This window comes from Lissotriton helveticus, chromosome 10 (genome assembly GCF_964261635.1).
Source record: "Lissotriton helveticus chromosome 10, aLisHel1.1, whole genome shotgun sequence".
NCBI lineage: Eukaryota > Metazoa > Chordata > Amphibia > Caudata > Salamandridae > Lissotriton > Lissotriton helveticus.
This window is the reverse complement of record NC_136071.1, coordinates 574,042,672-574,061,963: the sequence shown is the minus strand read 5'-3', so window position 1 is coordinate 574,061,963 and position 19,292 is coordinate 574,042,672. Positions and strand designations below refer to the sequence as shown.

Here is a 19,292-nt window from a genome sequence, read left to right as displayed (position 1 = left end):
CCGAGGAAGGTCTCCTAGGCGAAGAGAGAAATCTCCAAACCAAAGACAGAGGTCACCGCAGAGTGACCCCTCGGGGAATAGATATAACCTTAGAAATAGGGATAATATTAAAAAACCTGATAGATATCAAGACATTGATACACGTCCCTCTCAATCTTTTCAGAATTCCTCGCAGAAATCGGAAAGAAGAGGACGATCAGAAGAGCACGCCAAGTCCAAAGACAAGGAACCTGCTCAGCTAAAAAAGAAATTACAATTTCCAAAAAAGAAGGTAGCCAGTATCAAGGTAGTTAACAATGCCGAGAATACTGAGGACACAACTGAAAAACGGAGAGTGGGCTCAGACAATGCTAGACAGCGCAGCAGAGGTGAGCATAGCTCGCAAAGTCCTTATGAATCATCTGGAGACAGTGGACACGAATGAATACCTTCAAGTGGAAACTGCAGACACCAGAGTTAGCAAGCCCCACAAGATATACGAGATAACATTACGTATAGAGGGAGATAAGACTAGGAAAATAAGGGGACTATTTTGGGATAACCTCTCCAAAGGCTATGACATCCTTCTAGCTGAAAAAGACTGGCCACCAGAGTTTGTCAGGGAGTGCCCTCATGGCGAAGAAGTAATTATGCCTGCCTTCTCGAATCAAATACCGATTCATAAAAAATACACACTTGCTAGAAAGTGGGCAGTGGCCTTAGCACCTGCTTTATATAAAAATCATGTAGGATGGGATGTGGATTCTCCTCCTCACAAAATCCAGTTAAAATCACAACCTACTGCACAAAGGCAGTACCCAATTAAGCAAGAAGCTAAAAAACAAGTAAATGAAATACTAGATCAGCTAGAATACCAGGGGGTGATTGAAACTTGCACCTCACAAATGAACAATCCTTTGTTTCCGGTCTCCAAACCAGACAATTCATATCGTCTAGTTTTGGATTACCGACACCTTAACACATGTTGCAAAACCTTTGCAGTGCAAAACTCACACAGTGCTGCACTAATGAATAACATAGTGCGCAAAAAATACAAAACAACCTTGGACATCTCCAATGGATTCTTTTGTCAAAACATAGCACCAGAGAGCAGATCTTTAACTGCATTCTCAGTAAATGGCACTCAAAAACAATTCTGTCGGTTAGCCCAGGGGTACAAGAACAGCCCGGGGGTATTCTCAGCGAGAGTAACAGAATTACTACAACTATATGATGATGAAGCATTATCTTATGTCGATGACATTTACTTAACAGATGATGACTTGGAGACTCACTTGAAAAGGGTGAACACCATAATACTTGGGTTCGCTGCAGAGGGTTACAAATTCAACTTTAAAAAATCCAGAATTGCCCATCTGACAGTCTTGTACGTAGGATATGAATTATCAAGTATAGCCTGGTTGACAATTTTCTAAGAACTAGAAGAATTAAAAAATCTAAAATATGAAAAGACGTATCCTCTGCCAATCGACATTCTGCCTCTACGACATTACGCCTGTGTAATCTATACAGACGGACATGCTCAACCCTCCGTTTGGGGAGAACAAGCATACAACCCCACATGTGAGATTACAAAAGAAGTGTGGTGGGGAGGTAAACTAAGACCTCTATTAACAAAATCACACTCAGTAGAAACTAATTCAGAACTACAAACTAAAATAATAGCTTTGAAAATGGCGCTAGATAATGCGGATCGCGAATTCCCGACACTTATAGTGTCAGATTCATATTACTGCGTCAAAGCATATAACAAGGATTTGCAGACATGGATTCAGAACGGTTACAAAGATGACACAGATGCACCAATAAAGCAGAAACTGCTCTGGGAACAAGTAGCTCTTTTGAAAAAAGAACTACCAAAGACTCACGTGACACACTCACTGAGTCATCAGCGTGATGGCGTTCACGTTGTGGGGAATTCATTGGCTGAAGCAGCCGCAGCGGCAGCCACTAAACCGGCTCCCGTAGATCGAAAAAAGCGTACATTAAAATACATTGACGGTGAAACAATGCTGGCGGTGAAAACGTCATCAAGAGGCGACTGCTCAGCGTTACCGATCAACTATCCACTCAATTATACATACATAATCGATGCAAACTCCGTCCCTTTTGCTCGAATCCCTGGAGTGGGGGATAGAGTGATTCCAAACAAGGACAGGAGAAGCTTGTTAATCGCAGACGCACACATGGGCGAGGGTCTCAGACACCTCAAACTGAAAGATTCTCTGGAAGAATTACAATCACGGTACTGGTGGCCAGGCATGAGCCTGCACTACACCATGTTTGTAAAAAACTGCCCAAACTGCAACAGAGATCGCAGTGGGGAGAGAAACAGTTTAATACCTCGTCGTATCAAGGCAGATAATATTACCAGCAAAAAGAATGGCTTGCGATTAACATATACAGGCTAGTTTCCACTTATAATGTAGATCCTCAGCACTCGGCTGACGTCCGGACTGTTATACAAAGATTTGCGAGTCTAAATGGCATATACGCTAAGAGCATGTTACGTTTGACCATTGTTTTCACTCAGGCATACCAGCCTGGGGGGAAACATGGCCAAATGAGCACAGTCCAGCGGGAATCTTCTCACTTCCTTCCTGAGGGTACTGGATGGTGTAAAGAAAAAACCAAGGCAGAAAGCAATCTATAATAGAAAGGATATTAGGTTCGGGAGCTGGGTGGGTCAAACATCTAATAAGTGTCCAACGTAGTCTAAATAACTTGCCAAGAAATTCTCTGAAGGGATTCAGTCCGTACGAATTATTATTCGGAACTAGGATGTTGATCTCTGACCTTGATAGTCAGACTTCAGTGGTAATAGAAAAAACCTTTGATGTCAAAGACCGTTTGGCTATTTTTCAGGACTTAAACAAAAGAAGAAAAGACCTGAGCAACATACAGTTGAAACAACAGCCAACAACCACTGAAGAATCACCACCTGTCCCAGCAAGACCTGTCTGGATTCCAAAAGTCGGGGATCTAGTCAGGGAGAAGATCGCGGTAAAGAAGGAATTTGGGCCTTCTTACAGAAAAGCAGTTCCTGTCTTGTCTGTCAACGGGACAAGATCAGTTGTACTACCGCCACTTGCTGGTAAAAAGGAGAACCGAGTTGTATCCATCGACCTGGTAAAACCACAACATGTGGCCGATAACAAACAGTAGGCCAAGTGGACTCCCAATAAGTAGCAGAACACCAAGGTTTGCTACCAGCACAGAGGTCCTAACAAAAAGGCTCATCACATTCGAAACGCCTAAAGAAGAACAAGAAGGACTATGCAACAATGCAATAGAACTCAGACCTCTGAAAACCCAAATAAAGACATTTAGCAGAGACACACCAATCTATACTGAAGTACCAAGTGAAAATGCAGAAAACAAAAATCCTGAACCAATTGGAACAATTGACAGAACTGCATCCGGTTACTTCATCAACTTCGATGATTCCTCTGACGGCTTCAGTGAATCAAAGACACAGCCATCATCAAAATCCTTTAAAGACAAAGCGAAGGAACTTTTGAAACATCTGAAAGAAACATATCTGGTTTCTCCATGGATTGAATTTTGGGTGGGTTTTGGTGCATTTATCCTCATACTTTGGCTCATCATGGTATTTACTTTGGGACGCTTCATTGAGGGAAAATATGCTAAAATGGACACAGCAAGTCAGAACATCAACTTGGTCCTCAAACCACACACATCTTCACACGTCGAGAAAAGAGAACTTTCTTCAGCCAACTTCACAGCCAATCCTATACCTGGTGGGGTAGCCTGGGACAACACTGACTATGAAATTTATGGTCCGGTCGAGATCCTGAAATATCCACACCAAATCAAGATCTCCTTGAGTGACTTTGCAAAACCAAACTCATTTGCTGATGATTGGGACTTCGAAAGTATTAACAACATGATGTCTGACTTAGTAATGTCTGCTAAATTTACAAAACATGATTATTTGCAAGGTTCTACAAATTATGATAGTATGTATTGCTATAACCATTATGGTAACCATTTTTTACATAAATCTGCACAACCTAGAAATGTTTTGAATTACAATCAATGGGAACATTGTGCTACACCTCCAAAAGGGAGCTCAAGAACCGTTTACGACAAATATTCATATTTTTCAGGTTTTAACATAAGTAATGCTGAAACATTTTATTTTAAATTGTCAAACAAGACAGGGATGAAAACCATGATAACCAACACAAAATTGATATATTCAGATTCATTCTTTGAAAAAATGAATACTTTTGGATTTGATTATTGGGACAAAAATGTTGATCTGAAAAGTGTTTGGGGTACAAAAGAATGGCAAGTACAGGGTATAGAAGCTTTGTTTAGAGCCTGCATGATCCCAGAACAAATGATATTTTTAAATGACACTGTTCAACAAACCACCTGTCTTGGCTTAGCCAAAATCAAAGATTTAATTAAACCGTCTATTCCAAAGCCAACAATGTTTAGCAATAGCTCTGATACAGATGAAGAAATAGACGTAAACCATATATTAAACCAAAACAGAACACATCCTGATTGGAAACAATGGTTGATCTGGCCCACAGATACAAATTACTGTCAAGATAGATTCCTGAATAAAACACAGGGTTTCAAAATGACCAGGCCAGACCCTAGATATCCCCAAAGACATCACCCAGGGATAATAACAACCTACAGTGTGGGCAAATTATGCCTTCAATGGCTACAAACTTCCACACTGCCTGAAATTAAGCAACACCTAACTTTACTTACTGATGGTGCTGACTTGCGTGATTTCATACTGGGACCACGCAAACAGCGTCAAAAGCGTTTCATAGCAGCCTCTGTATATGCAGCATACAATGAGGCCTGGAAGGTTACTCAAATTGAGACAGCAGAAAGAATACGGGAAATTGACCGTATTAATTTGGAAAAATCACTATCTGTAGTGGACAATGGGTTAATGACTCTGTCCTCCAGAATTTTTTCATTGGACAGCATTGTGTCTTCAGCAATCGATATATTATCGCAAGACTTACTGTTATTACAACATGGTCAGTCACAATTGCGTTCCATTGTACAGCTTGGCTGGACGTTACAAAATCTGCGTTCAGGCTATGTGCCTTGGCGTTTAATCAACACAACGTCACTATTCCAAATCTTTAACCTTACTGATAGACAAATCGGTATGGCGCAAAAGGGTGCTGATTATACAATCTTGAGCATTGAAAAACTAGAAAGATTACCAATGACAATGTCAGAACGACCTGTCAGTGAATGGATAATCCACGGAATCATAAATATTCCAATCTCAACCTTCAGGTTTCAATACTGCCAAAAATATATACAGGCTGGCATGTACGAGAAATTGGGAAAGGGGTACCTTAAAACAACTTGGAATCTGCCCTATTCACATGCATGTGTCAGTAATAAAGGACAGAAAGTGTTTCTTAGTGGCAACAATTGTGCTATGTCACTAAGCGGCACGCTTCTGTGTAACGGAATTAGTTTGCATGGAGCCTGTGAAGGGAATTCATACAACCTTTCATGTCACCAGCAAGGCGCACCTGCAACTGAAATAGAACCATTCTTTCAAAGACTCTATAATGGGAGTTACATTCTTATTGTAGACCGCAGATGTTGTAGTCTTATGCCCGGGACTCCTTATCTAGTCACTACGACGGCGAAGGTCAAGTGCTGTGGATGTTCTTTATTCCCCAGCTCCTTTCCAGACAGGGAGGCAAGGGCATGGCCCAGTTTGAAAATTACTTCTATTCGAATAGATACTTTAAGCAGAATGAAAACAGTGCTTCTTCAGACGCCTACAAGGCTCACGTCATCAAAAGAAACGTATGATCTACAAGTCGCAAGGACGACTGCAGAGATACATACATTATTATCAACTAATTCCCCCGTACATTTCGCGGAAATCCTGAGCGAAATCTTAAAATATTTCTGATACCAATGGGATCTCAGGGGTATTTAAGACAGTATTTTCGATGGCATTAACACCATTCAAAGCCATACTGGGTATTTTTCCAGATTTCGTCCATTCGATTTTTGGCGGACTTCCCCTGATCCTGGGACTAATTGCAGGAATCCTATTCTTAGTCCTTATTTTTCGTTATGGCAACCCATGTCACAGATCAAACTCTCGCGACAAAGGAAGATACGATCCTAGCCATTGGATACCGGGACCGGATATCAAAAATCCTGGGACTCTCCCGGCTTAGAGACCTAAACATGACTTGGTTTCTATCATTTCGACCAATGTGGCAAAGGTGTGTTTTACCTGTACTAAGGTGTCTGCTATGCGGAGAAGAATGCGTGTTAGACACCTGTCTGACGCTACAATCGGATGCGCCAGTGGATGCAGATACACTGTTGGTTCCTACCAAGGTTCACGCTTTGTGCTGCCCTCAAAGGCTGCCAATCCTGATGACGGCATTCCTGGAATCTTCACCACTGCGATTGAAGAGTAGTGAAGTTCAAGATGAAAGCAGCATCGAACAGGTACGACCTTCTGTCAGCAATGCGAATCAGAATGTCAATGCAGACAATCATGCGCACGAATGCATGGTTACACCTATTTCCGACTTAGTGGAACTTTCCCATGAAGCTGTTGACAGTTTTTTCGAAAGCCTGAATGATATGATGTTCTCTCCAGAACAGAAATAGAGACTTTTTGAGTAAACTCGCACACGGCGTTCCCTGAATTCGGCCTTCAACTTTAAAAATAAAGTCACATGAACAATTCTTCCCACCAGTTCACGGACAACAATTTTTTAGCAGCCCCAAATTATTTTTCACAAATTTTTCGGGACACTTATCTTCTGCTTAAAGTAAGAAACTATTCCTAGAGAACTAAGATTTCTATTTTTAGATACTTTATAAACTTTAGTTGCCCGCTGGGATGTTCACAAACATTTTATTATGTGATGAAATGGTCTCGAACTTCCTTTCTGTATAGCCATATTAAGAGCCATTTCATGTGTATTTCTCATATACCAATAAGCAATAATGCATACAAATGCGTGTTTACCTTTGCATTTAAACCATAGCTTAAGTGCATACAATATATATGACTGCAATTTTTCAGTATATTTGAAAATTTCGAAATGCATTTATGTATTTTGGGGTGGTAAGGTATACACTATACTCTATAGTATGTTGTACTATGTTATACTATGCATAGATTAGTAGATATGACCATAGTTAGCGTGGAGTGGGTGTCGTGTATTTCTATAGGTTCTGAATCAGTCCCCCTATTCCTGACCCTATTCTGGTTAAACTAACTATCAAGTTAACTAACAGTCAGCCCATGAGGCAAGAAAAGCCCCCATGATGCAGATACCGTTATCTGACGCAGTCACACTACGGCACAGGAACGTGTTATCTGATTAGGTCATAACGCTTGAGATCTAATTAGACAAGCGACATTCCTCCAGCCCCTGATAAGGCATACGACGTTCTCATAACAAATCAAACCTATGACAACCTGGATAATCCGTGCGGCCATTGTTTTGATTTCACAGAGAACTTTAGTAAAGAATGTGCTAACGAGCAAGTCGTATGACATCTTTATTGACGTATCTATGTCCATCCTTACGTCAATCTCGGCACCTTTAAGGTATAAATATTGCCGACCTTGCCCTATGCAAAGACACGCGTGGTGACAAGACGGAGCAGCCATACTTGCCGAAGCCGAGAGCAGAAGCAGACCCCGCTGGCGCAGCCCCGCCTTCCTGACGCGCTGAGAGACGCGCTGCTATCTCAAGCCGAGAGACCCAGCACCAGCGCTTCCGGGTAGCCCTCGCAGGCAGCCTGGAATATCGAGACCAGAGAAAGAGATACCATTCCTCATTCATCCTAACTTCCAGGTACAGAACTGAATAACCGCTCACAGAGAATTCTTTAGTTATTCACTTGGCAAAAACAAACTTAACTTAAACTGTAACTTTCTATTCCCGCCCACGCATTAGACTTAGGTCAGGTACACGGGGTAGGCGTATTTAGAAACACCAGTTGAGTACGTTTAGTCAAATGTATATGTGTATGTAAATATATTTTAATCATTTTTAAACATCATATGGCTCAGAAACCATATCAATGTTTTTACAGTATTATTTTATACTATTGCTTTTAATGTATGCACTTTACTTAACTATAAGTATTGCAATAATATCGATCCATTTCTCATGTATGAGAAAAGAGACTGATCAATAAATAACACCTTTTTATTGAACACGCCCGTCTCTTCCTTTTCTCTACATTCTGATGAGACTAAGAATGCACGTACTGACTGAGTAAAATAATTGCCTTGTGCTCACACGACTCTCGAGATTGACTCTTGATTAGGGGAGAGCAAAGTTGTCATGTTCTATGGTTGTCAGAAACTAAATCCCTTCTTGTCTAATCAGGGGAGTTAATTCCTTCCTTGAACATTCGAGAAAGTTTCTAGCGAACTCTGAGCTTAGCTGGCAAACCCAAAAATTAAGACTAGTATCGACAGTAGTAGACCTAGTTAACGTCTGGCCTAGGCCTTTACTGCTGTAGGTACTATTCCAATGCGCAGAGCCTATTGGGAAAATAGGAGCTACACTACAGATCGATCCCCCGATCTGACTGCCTCTTGGGAGGATCTCCTGTCGCAGCAGCAGGGGACGGTCCTCCACCCGAACCTGTCCAGCCTCCACCTCCATGCATGGAGATTGAGCAGCAACAGTTGACTGCTTTCGATCTTCCCCCCAAAGTATGTGATGTCATTCTAGCAGCCAGGCATCCATCCACTAAAACGGTGTACGCCTGCAGATGGAACAAGTTTGTGGCATGGTGCACAGCTAAGGCTGTGGATCCGCTTTCTGCCCTTCTTTCCGAGGTCCTTCTGTTCCTTCTCTCTTTGGCCCAGCAGGGCTCTGCTCTGGGCACTATCAAAGGTTATCTTTCGGCCATCTCCGCCTTCCAGATCAGCCTTCTCTTTTTAAGTTCCCGGTTGTTATCCGTTTTCTGAAAAGCATTACGCCCACATTCCCTCCCCTGCCGTTCTTCATGCCTCAATGGGACTTAAATCTTGTCTTGACATATCTGATGTGCGCTCCCTTCGAGCCCCTTCATAACTGTCCTTTGCGTCTTCTCCCTCTCAAAACTGCTTTCCTGGTAGCTGTCACCTCTGCCAGAAGAGTGAGTGAGCTCCAGGCTCTTTCTTGTAAACCTCCTTTCCTTTCTGTTCATCCGGACAAGGTGATTTTAAAGACCTGTCCTTTCCTGCCAAAGGTTGTCATGCCCTTCCACATCGGTCAGACCATAACTCTGCCCACCTTCTTTCCGCCTCCTTCAAAAGAGGAAGAGAGGCTTCACCGTCTGGACCGTCTGGGTGCTCCCCAGGCAGGAAACCTATTGTCCAAACCTCCGTGACTGGAAGGACTCCCAGTAGCAAGAGGTCAGACTTGTGTCAGTGGCAACAGCGTCCATTTTGTGACGCTGGGGCTCTGGTTAACTTTAACCGGGATAGTCAGCAACAACTCGTCTTCTCCCTCTAGAAAGGTGGAATGCTACCCCTGTCACCAGAATTGGTGAGGGGGTAGTATTCCAAAGCGTATGACAGCTTACACGACATGTTTGGATAAAGCCAAACCAAAGTTAGCATTTAACCGCGAGGATTATAATGCACTTAAGAGTATATGGTATGGCGATATCATAGAACAGCTATAAGGACATGGTTCCGAAAGCTGCAGACAGGCTCAGCTCATGCTAGAGCACCATCTCACACATAACCAAGCACTGCCTCGAGGATTGTTAAGGCCTGCCATAGGAGTGACTTATAGGTTACTGTGTGTCTATCTATAAGGGTAGATATAGGAATACTATACGTAAGCAAGGGGTGATTACACGACCTTGCCCCAGCTGAGTGATCAGCCAGTTGTGTCAGTTTGGATGGCCAGCCAGAGGTGGCATAATACATGCTGCAGCCCCTGGTAGGCCTTGGTTGCACCTATGCCCTGGGTACCATATGGTACACTTGTACAGGGGCTGATAAGGTGAGCCAATTCCCAATTGTGGATGTACCTAGAGTACATGGTGTAAATTTAGAGAGAGTGCATCTGGGCTGTGGGTCTGATCAGCAGGCCCACAGCCACATCTAAGTCGAAAACCAGAGAAGCAAAAGCAAAAAAATGGGGGTGACCATAGGAAGCAGACCCTACTCTCCTACACCCCTAATCTGCGCAGATGAGCTGCTACCACCGCCATCACTTTCGTGAATACCCGAGGGGCGCTGGTAAGGCAGAAGGGGAGTACGGCAAACTGAAAATGCTCCTGGCCTACCGTGAATCGCAGTTAACGCTGGTGGGCCGGCAGGACAGGGATGTGAAAATATGCGTCCTCAAGTCCAAAGCTACCATCCAGTCTCCTGGGTTGAGGGCAACCAAGACCTGAGCCAGAGTCAACATCTTGAACTTCTCCTTCCGGAGGAAGCGATTGACGTCCCTGAGGTCCAAAATGGGGCGCAAACCCCCTTTGTCCTTCTTGGGGACCGGAAAGTAGTGGGAATAACAACACTGTCCTACTTCTGGCCCAGGAACGCGCTTGATGGCCCCCTTGGCTAAGAGGGCCATAACTTCCTGCTGGAGAAGCGCAAAGTGATCCCCCGAAATGCGGTGGAACAGGGGTGGCATGGCCGGGGGGTAGACTTGAAGGGGAGGGAGTAGTCCCTCTGGACAAGCTGTAGCACCCACTTGTCAGACATGACAGAACGCCAATGGGGGAGGTGATGACAAATCCTGCCACCCACCGGCGTGGGGTGTGACCCGAAGCTCAGACTAGGAAGGCTTCAAGGTAGACGGGGCGGAGGTGGACTGAAACTCACGCCGTCCCCCGGAGCTACCTCGGCGGCCTCCACGGGCACGCTGAAACTGGTTCTGCGTAGGAGTTTGACCGAACGAACGGGCAGGAGCGCCTCTGCCATGGCCACAAAAGAAATGAAACGTAGACATGGTCGGGCGCGTGACGGAAAGGCTCAAGGACTTGGCGGTAGCCCGAGAGTCCTTAAAACTTTCCAGTGCCGTGTCGGCCTTATCACCAAACAGGTGAGTGCCGTCAAAGGGCATGTCTATGAGCGAGCTCTGGACGTCCAGGGAGAACCCGGTGGACCTCAACAAGGTGTGGCGCCGAAGTGCCACGGTCGTGGAAAATGCCCTACCGAGGCAGTCTGCAAGCCACAATGAATGGCGAATCTAGCCGTGTCCTTACCCTCAGCCACAGCCCGAGACAGCACAGTTTGGACCTCCTCCGGGCACTGAGGCAACACCTCAGCCACGGAGTCCCACACTGCATGGGAATAGCGGCCGAGGAGACATGCGGTGTTCACTGACCGCAGTCCTAAGCTTGCCGAAGAGAACAACCGCTTGCCAAACTGCTCCAATCTTTTAGAGTCCTTATTTGGCGGAGCTGTGGGAAAGGCACTCTGAGACGTAGAAGCTTGAATGACCAGACTTTCGGGTGTAGGATGAGTGGTCAGAAAGGCAGGGTCACCCGGCGCCGGGCGATATTCTTATCCACAGGGGCCCCTGTGGCGAGCCGTGACCAAATGCCTAACAAGGCTTCGGTGAGGGCATCATTAAAGGGCAGCAGCAGCTCCGATGAAGTGGACGCCGGCTGGAGCACCTCAGTGAGGAGATTTGTCTTCAGGGTCACCATGGGGAGATCGAGGTTAACCCGTTTACTGCGGCCGTTATTTTGGCGCGGTGCTGGGTGTTCTATGGAGTGGGCGGGCCGCGTCGGCTGTTGAACGTTCGCAGCACCAGCCAGGTAGTGGGCCGAATGTTCAGCGGCCGAAAGCAGGATCAATGGGGTTAAGGACCTCAGCAGCCCTACGGAGCACCATTGTATATGAGGCACCTTCCTCCATATTGGGCGGAGGAGAGGCAAACCCTGGATCAGAGGAGACGTCTAGGCCACCGGCCTCCTCCAAGTCGTCCACTCAGTCCTGCTTAGTATCACGCTGACAAGCAAGCGGGTCCTCAGACCCTTCACAGTCATCCTCCTCCGCTGGCACCATAGGCACAGGCCTTCGCGGCGGGGCAGGGACCGGTGAAGGAATAAACTGCGCCTGTTCCCAGTTCGGGTCCCAGGCGGGGATAAATCCCTTCGGGAACAGGGGCAGAGGCGGAACCAGCTGTATCCACTGCGGGGGCGCCGAGGCTGGATCTTCCGTAGGAGACAACGGACCAGCAGGATCCGGATACGGGACCGCAGGGCCCGAAGGTGCACCGACGGGAGCCCGAAGCCTAAACAGGCGGTCCAAGGCAGCAAGGTAGTCTTGCATCTGTGCGGGAATCACTGATGGACCTGGATATGGCAGGTAGGCCGCCGGACTCCCAGGCTTCAAAGGAGCCGCAGGGGCAGAGCCCCTGTCCCCCTCATCCGCATCCGAGGAACGACGGGGGGGACATCGGAGAGCGAAAACGCTTCTTCGACTTCCTTTTGTGCCATCTCTTACCCGAATCCATGGGTGAAGAGGAGTGGTGGTGACGGCTCAGCGAGTGGTCACGGGAACAACTCCTAGATTTCACTTAAGTGCATTATAACCTCGTGGTTAATGCCAACTTTGGAATGGCTGCATCAAAACATGTTGTGTTTGGTGTCAAACACTTTTGAATACTACCCCCCGCCAGTCCTGGCAGAGGGGGTAGCATTCCACCCTTCTAGAGGGAGAAGACATTTACACACCATGAGAAGTTGGCCTGGTATATGATGTTCACTGTTCTAGTGAACACCTTGCACCAGTCCAAACAACCCTTATGGTGATGGTTGTAAGTCAACCTTATAGACCAGCTATCCTAGTGGTAGCGTGGACAGAACAGTCTTAGGCTAAAAGACTATTGAGGGTGTGTAAAGCCAGCTGTTTTACCATATGTAACCCCTTGAATACCAAATGAAAGGACACCACACAAGATATATATAAAATATATATGTATTTATTCACTAACACACTCCTCTGAACTCTTTATGAGGTCAGAGGCAAAAGCACATAACAAGTTGCTCTTAGAAATACTTTAAATAGCACAATTTACAGTTAGACCCTAGGGGCCCGTAAAACCATATACTAAGTAGGTGGTATAAGGACCACGACTCGGGAAAAGGAAAGGCCTAGGGCCTCGAGAATCGCTGGTGCTACACTATCTGACCCTTAGGTTAGGAGTAGGAGGCCCACAGGCGGCGCGTGCAGTGTCTTTGCACACATGCGGGAGTCAATATTAAGTCAATGGGAACTTAGAAGGTAAGTAAATGAATATTTAGGACACTTCCGGTCTAGCTAGGAGGAGACAACTAGTAATTCTGGACACTAGGATAGTCAATCCCTACTGGAGCACCGAAGTACTCGCGTTACCTCACCCACGGGCTGCGGGTGCATAGGTGTCAAAGTGTGTGGGGTGTTGGAAAAATACAAGGAGGATATAAAACAAAGAAAGGCACGTAAACTTAAACGTGACGAACATGACTATGTCACAGGAAGAGTCTTTACTTTTGCCAAGCGTTTTGATGCTCTTGTTACGAATGACACATTGAACAAAGATAAGAAGATGTCATCTACAATTAGTCTTAATACTGTCTCATCTAGTAGTGTATCAATGAGTGGAGATGAAGGGGCCAGTAACATGAATGAGGAACAGGCAGGTAGTAGCTCTTCCTCTTTTTTAAAAGTGGTACAAAGAATCCGGATTGGCAACTCGAGACAGAGGGAGCAAAGGGTAGAAAACACCATCACACCAAGAGAGGCAAAAGAGGTGGCCGCAAATGCAGGCGAAAGGGTACAATATCAGACGCGATTGGAAAGCCAATCAAGAGAGGTAGATACTGCCAATGATATTCAAGTGATGAACTTGTCCAGTAAAGACATCTACACTGATACTTTGTCTGTCCTTAAAAAGGATAACATTTTTGTCCCACTAGTAAATGTGATGTAACTAATGTAAAAATTGATGTCTATGAATTCATTAGACAATTGAAAATAAAGACATTTTTTGCAGCAAATGGTATGGACAAAGATCAATATTTCTCAATTAGTATGTGGTGAAGTAACCATTCAGGATGTATATGCTACCAAACTGTTACTTCTATCACTGAAAATGAAAATGACCCCATTACACTACATCATGTATTACAAGAGCTTGACTGTTGTACAAATATGAGTGAAGACAGTGGACTTAAAAACAAATCCAAATGGATGCCTCAACTGATATGTGGTAACAACATAGATGCGTTTCACAAAATTGTCAGTAAGCAAATAGACATACTTGAAACAAAAATTAACAACACTAAAAACTTACAGTTTGTGAACAACTTAACTTCTAGAGAAAAAACTGCGATTAAGATTCTTGCAGATGATACCTCCCTTGTAGTTAAGGAGGCAGACAAGGGAGGAAATGTGGTCCTAATGGACAAAACTAAATATGATGATGAGATCTTGGGTCAGTTAGGGAATAAAGGCCCAGATGTAGGTAATAGCAATTTACCGAATGGTAAATACCGAATTTTACCGATTCGGTACTTACAATTCGGTAATTGCTATGTAGGTAAATAATTCGGTAAAAATACCGAATCTATAAGATTCGGTAATTACCGAATCGGTAATAACCGAATCGGTATTTGCCATTGATTCCTATGGGCCTTGAAGCCCATAGGATTCAATAGCAAATACCGATTCGGTAATTACCGAATCGGTAAAATTACCGATTTTACAAGGGGGACAGGGTGTCACTTTGAATCAGAGGGCATGTCTGTGTGCCACATGGCACAGGTGTACATGCACAGATGTGCATGTACACTGTAATTCGTTATTTACCATGGAATAGTATTCCATGGTAAATAACGATTCGGTAAGGGCCTGTGGCACTGATTACAGTGCCACCTACATATTGATTTACAGAATCGGTATATTTACCGATTCAGTATTTTACCGATTCTGTAAATTTACGGAATCGGTAATTATACCGATTCTGTAAATAATATGCCCCCTACATGTCAATTCCCAAATACTGGTCGGTAACGGCCGAAATCGGCCGTTACCGACCGGTAATTGGCGAGCTACATCTGGCCCAAAGTCTGGTATGCTGAATTACCATCCAATCCAATTTTTTCTATTATAACAAAAATGAATGACCATCTTAAACGCTGGTATTTAGAAACAATTCTTACCAATGATGAATATAAATATCTAACAGTACACAGACCACGTTTTCCGTGTCTGTATACCCTACCCAAGGTACACTAAGATGCAGTTTCACCACCCGGTAGACCCATAGTATCTGGTATAGGGGGCGCGACGGAAAACTTGGCAGAATTTGTGGATATTTTTTTACGTCCTTATGTATCAAACTTACCGTCATATATTAGGGACACGCAGGATGTTCTTAATATTTTAAATGACTTTATGTGGGAACCAGATATGATTTTAGTTACAATGGATGTTTTGCAATTGTATACTAATATTGGACACGAACAAGGGCTAGAGGCATTAAAATATTTTCTTTATAGAAGGCCAGTGGAATTATTGGACCATACAGAAATGATCCTGGCAATGTCAAAGCTTATTTTGGAACACAATGTATTTCTCTTTAATGGCCGATGGTACCGACAAATATGTGGAGTTGCCATGGGTTCCAGATTTGCGCCGTCCTTCGCCTGCCTTTATATGGGGTGGATGGAGACGGTGCACATCTGGGGCCCTGGCGGTTCACACTGGCATCCATATATAAACTATTATGGGAGATATATTGATGATCTTCTATTTATCTGGACAGGTGGTGAAACGGAATTGCATGACTTCTTTACATATATGAATAATAATGCATTTAATATGACTTTTACTATTAACTATAGTCATAGCAGAATTACATTTCTTGATTTGGTGTTATATGTTCAGGAAGGGAAACTGTGCAGTAAGTTATTCAGAAAGGAGACGTCCTGTAACTCTGTCTTACATGGTCAAAGCTCACACCCCAAATCTCAGGTGAATGCCATCCCCTTTGGGGAATTTTACAGGGCACGCCAAAACTGTAGTGAGGAGTCAGAGTTCAGGGGATGCATATTGGACATTGAAAATAGATTTCTATCAAGGGGATATGGACCTGAAGTTGTGGCTAGGGCCAAAACTCGAGCACTAAAATTATCAAGAAAAGACACACTTATTCCAAAAAGAACGGATAAAACTAAACTGAAAAATCCAATAAGGCTGGTCACCGGCTATAATCCATGGTCTTCGAAAATTTATCAGATCCTGAATAAATACTGGTTTATGTTGACCTCGGATCCTATTTTAAAACAGCATGTAGCCCCTCACCCTTCAATTACCTACAGAAGGGGTGTAACAATTGGAAATATGATAAGTCTGAGTTACCCCAGAAAAAATCATGTACCCTCCTGGTTGTACTCATTGAACAAAGGGTCATTTCGTTGTGGTAACTGCAGCATGTGCAGACTATCCCTACATGGAACGCGACACTTTAGTTATAATGATTCCAACACATTTCATATCAAAACCCATATAGATTGTAATACAACGTATGTGATATATGCAGTTTTGTGTAGATGTAATAAAGTGTACGTAGGAAGCACCATTAGAAAAATTAAGGATCGGGTTGCTGAACACTTCAGGGCTCTGAAGAACAGGGATGCGAAATACCCGATAGCGGCACATGCTATTGAATGTAACTCTCAGACTGAACACCTGATGTTATCTTTTCATGGTATTGAAATGATGCCTATGGACATCAGGGGTGGTAATCGTGAATTGAAGCTAAGACAGCTGGAAGCGCGCTGGATTATGAAATTGCGTGCGGTAGAGAGGGGTTTGAATATTGATAATGAGTTACAGTACTTTTTAGGCTGACTGTATGGAAGGGGTCAACTTACCTTTATGTACTGGTCAATTTACCTTTATGTACTGTGTAATGTACTTGTTTGTTTTACCACTATGAATCCTGATGTATGTTATCATGCTTATTACATGGGTGTATTCCTATTGTAAAATTTGAAAGTAATGAATATCTTAGTGAACAAATGTTGGAAATGATTCTAATATATATCGTGTTTAAACAACTTGTGGGAATTTTACAATATAGATGTTAAAATGAAGGTTATATCTTTAAACCAACGACCTTGGTATACTGTGGGATCTATAACAGCTATATTCCCATGTGATTTATTATTGGAATAATAATAGGATTGTTACACATGTATTCTAAATATGTAACACTGAAATGTTTATTAGAAATATGTTGTACATACCTAGGGAATAGGACTGATTGCTAAATCTGCCGTTATTTTGTTGTTTAGTTGTTTTGTGCAATTGCTTAAACTTTTTCTTGGGGTTTCTATCTTTACTCTCACATTGGCATGGGAAGATGTTTTAACCCTTCACGCGACTTGATCTTTCTTTTCTTTGTCTCCTCTTTACCCGTATACATGGGCTGATAATAATTTCACTTTTGTCTCTATTTTGCTTAGAGCAAGGTGTATCTCGATTTAAAATACATATATCGGAATTGGCTTAATATGAAGAATTATAATCAGTAACGTCAAGATTATACGAATAGAAACAATGATATATGTTACAAATAATGCATTAGTTATGAGGATAGATGTTATTCCCAATCCAAGATGTCTGACACACACTCGATATCGATATCGTGATATGCATTGCGAATAATGTTGGCTTTTTAAGTAACACATCCAATTAATTATAGCCAATGCTTGTTGTTTCTTGACATCTAATATAATAGTTGATAGAGTTTTATACGTTTTGTGGCCGATTACTGCATATCCGAGTTACAGTCCTACTACTATGTTTATGATCATGAGGTCGCTATTTAGGTACTATACCAAGATGGCGGGAACGCTACACGCCACGATTTACTTTGCATACACTGCCCGACTTTATATCCCAAGGTGAGTGCACCTGAGTTTTTGATATGGGTTTTTATTAACTATTTAGGTTGAAACCTATCGGCTTACTTATGTCTGTTGGTATTACCCGAATACATGGCGGGTTAACGCTACATATACTAGGATACATTTGGCATGCTAAATCCGGGGATGTACCTTATAACGTGAAGCGGAGACCATATGAAATTAAATGGATTGGGTTGTCAATCGGTTTTTTGTATGTGACTTTCTGAATATAATGAATACGATTATGGGTTTCTTTGAGTAGGTTTATATCCATGAAGACTTTCAACTTTAATTCCCTAACCTTGCTCTAAAATTATTATTTAATTTTATAGTTCACTACATATGATGCTTACCATTTTGAATAAATCTTAGAATGGTACTTGCAATGAAAGACCACAAGAACGTTATCAATTCTGGTGATCAACTCAAAATATGACGAGTTGTTTCTTTTTAAGATTGGACCACATCGCTGTGGGTATGAACAATTAGCTAAAACATGCAATACTGTCTCTTCATATATTAGGTGTCTTTGGGGGCTGACGACTGAGAGAAGATTGAAAGTTTAATATTTATACTGAACAAGGAGCCCTCGAGAAAATAGTGAGTGATAGTATTCTTTTATCTCATATGATGGTTTTTAGAGACTGGCTTATATTCGCTTTTCCTGACCGTCGGTTTTTGTTTTCTTGTTGTCTCATATTATCTCTCTCTGAATATAGACCTTCTTTATTCTTTTATGGATTTTGGGAACTTTTGCGTCAAGTTAACATTTGAATACTAGTTATAGGTGAGTTGATTTCACTTATGATACTAGGGATACACGTGTTAGGATGCATTTTAATTTTCACCTTGGTTGTTAATTTCCTTTCTTATGGTGATTTATTTATGGATGTATTAATAGGCACCTACACTATGAAATGGGATGTGGTCTTTCTTACAACTGATTTTATTAATTTATCTCAATTTCTGAATGGGGTCTATACATGAAATGAATTTCTGTTTCATGTTCACTTCTCTCCTTCTTGAACTTAATCGGTATTATTCAGAAGTGTGTTAACGTGAATAGCAAATATGCGAAATTCTTGATATTATTATTTTGCTGACTATGTTGTTAATGTTGAAGTATGCTCACTGGGGACTCAGGTTACCTCTAGTTACATCTATAACAATAATTGAGTTTCACACATGTATATATCAGCCAGTATGAATAGTAATACTGTAATGTCATGTATTACGAATTTTGTGGGTTTGATTATGTATGTTATAATATTCTAGCCCTGAAGAAGTCTATGGCTAAATAGACAAAGATGAAACACGTGTTGGTGGCGGCTAGTGTATCTGTTGAAGAATAAAATTGAAAACTA

General features: G+C 42.8%; 1 long non-coding RNA gene across 1 annotated transcript in view; it reads right to left on the bottom strand.

Annotated features, from left to right (window-relative positions):
• LOC144785408 (uncharacterized) overlaps positions 1-19,292 on the bottom strand; it is a 692,494-nt gene that overhangs the window by 357,997 nt on the left and 315,205 nt on the right. The gene's annotated exons all lie outside the window — the stretch shown is intronic.